The sequence below is a fragment of the Lynx canadensis genome, chromosome C1 (genome assembly GCF_007474595.2).
Source record: "Lynx canadensis isolate LIC74 chromosome C1, mLynCan4.pri.v2, whole genome shotgun sequence".
NCBI lineage: Eukaryota > Metazoa > Chordata > Mammalia > Carnivora > Felidae > Lynx > Lynx canadensis.
In genome coordinates, this window is record NC_044310.1 from 163,618,069 (window position 1) to 163,620,487 (window position 2,419).

Genomic DNA, 2,419 nt, shown 5'->3' on the forward strand with positions numbered 1-2,419 from the left:
AATAAGCACTTTGGAATTAGCTTCAGCCCTGGCTCCATTTTATTTCTCTCTTATTTCTCTTTCTCACTGACTTTTTAGAAGTTACTCCTAATGTATGTTATCTTGATATATTTATGTACCAAATAAACTACCTTAAATCTTCTGCGGAACAAGGTGGCAGAAAAGAGAAAGAGAGAGAGAAGTGGGAGTGCAATAAAAAATGAACAGTATGGATAGAGAAGGTGACATTTGTGTCCCAGAGGGTTCTAGAAACAAGACGGTTTTCACGACTACAGTGGCTTTAGCCAGAGAAACTAGAGCCAGGCTAATGGCCCAGTGCTCCTCAGGTCAAGTGCCAGCCTCCTCTTCTGTTCCTAGTGGCTCAGCAGTTTCTAGCTCTTGATTCCCCAGATGACGGTATTCGTTGTGGGACCTGTTCTCATAGGCAAAACTGTCCGTTGAAACAAGCAAACCACGTGGCCAGAAGTAACAAAAGCTAACCTTGGTGGGGGAAAAGGCGGGGGGTGACACTAAGAATTATAGATGAAAACTGGAGAAGACTCTAAAATTTAAAAAAAAAAAGTCATCATCAAAATGAACAATATTTATAGATGCTTCGTTGCCGATAACAATCCCAAGAACACTGAGGCTATATACTGTAAAAATATCAGAGGGATTGTAGTTTTTTTGGAAGTTCTCTTCTTCTTTGGGTTCCTCGATATGTGATATCATTATGGACAGGAGATAGACTTCACCAAAACCATCTGTGAGGTTAGCCAGTCTAGTCACCCATCAGTCAATATACATTTATTGAGCATTTACATGTGCAGATGTGTTAGAACTAAGGATATGAGGTGGACAGATAAATGAGATGTGATCCTGACCCTCAGCGTCCCTACATTTTAGACACATCAATAACAATAACACTATGTCCCTAATAGTATGAACCAAGTACAATAAAAGCACAACAGAGGGATGGATTGGTTCCAGTTGAGGCTTAGGGGAAAGGAGAACCAGAAAAAGTTCCATAGAGAAACTGAGATTTGAGTTGGACCTTAGAAACAGGGAGTCTTCAAGCAGCAAACCAAACAGGAGGAGATCAGGGAGAGGGATCAGCTAGGATAGAGGCTGAGAAGAATGAAAGATCTAGCAGGTTCAAGGGACAGCCTGGTGTGTGACATGACTGAAGGTAGGGAAGCGCATGGCAAGGAGCCCCTGGGGAATTTAAGCATAAGGAAGTAACATAAAGATAAATGATAGCGAAACAGGGAACGAACAGTTAGAAGTAAAAAGTTATGGGATCAGGTGTCATTTACGACCATCTCAGCTCTGGAAATGCCAAATTTGGAGTTCCCAGCGTGTGGGCACGCTCTATAGTTACAACAGTGGGGATGAATGAGTCCACCAGTAAAAAAAAAGTGTAAGGTAGCAAGAAGAGACCCGAAAATAATGTCAACTATTAACGAATGACAGAGTAGGTGGAGAAAGGCCAGACACTGAAGGAGACTGAGAAAGGAGGCCAGAACTAGCAATGATCTTGAACGAGGAAAGGGAAGTTGCAGATAGATCGTGGTGAAGGAGTTGTCAACCGTGCCTAACAAAGAAAAAAGCCACTGAGCGAGACATTAGCTGGACCCTGGTGACTTTTGCAAGGTAGCTGCAATAAACACTGGAGAGAGAAGCGAGACTCTGGGGTTAAAGTGGAGGCAGCAGGAATAGACTTTTCTTCTTCAGATACTTGTTTGGAAAGAGGAGGGAACAGACTAAGCTTCAGAGAGGCAGGATACAGGAAAGATTCCTTGGGGACGCCAAAAGCTTGAGCATCTGGGCTGATAGGAAAGTGCCAGTGAAGAGGAGATGGTAGAGGGGAGGAGAAATTGGGGAGGGAATTAGGAAGAGAAAAACAGATGATACCAGTCTTGAGATGGAAGCTGGGAGATGTAATCAGATGAAAGGATCAGCTTTGGAAATTCATCAAATCACTGGGGGAAAAGACCAGTCTAGCAAATTATTTGACAGGGTGCTCCTATATTCTTAAAATAGTCCAGTCTGTTCTGTTGGGCTTTTGAGGACAGAGCCATGGGGACCTCTGTAGAGCCAGCCAATAGAAATAGTGATTTTTTTTTAAGTAATAGAGTTTTTTAAGTAAATCACCCAGAAGATCTCCCCCTGCCCAACCACCACCACCTTTTTTTTTTTTAATTTAATCGTGTTGATATAGCCATTGAAGTAAAGTATATTGGGGTTTTTTTTAATACTGATGAATACTTAGATAAAATATCCCATGAAGGAATACTTGCTATTTGTGGAATGGGAAGAGAAAGGCTTGCCAACAGTGAAACAGAAAAGACATTGTGGCTCACAGTCAAGTGCCCCCAGATCTGATGCCTTTGGGTCGTCACCGACACAGGTGTCATGTCCTCTGTCTGTATAGACAAGG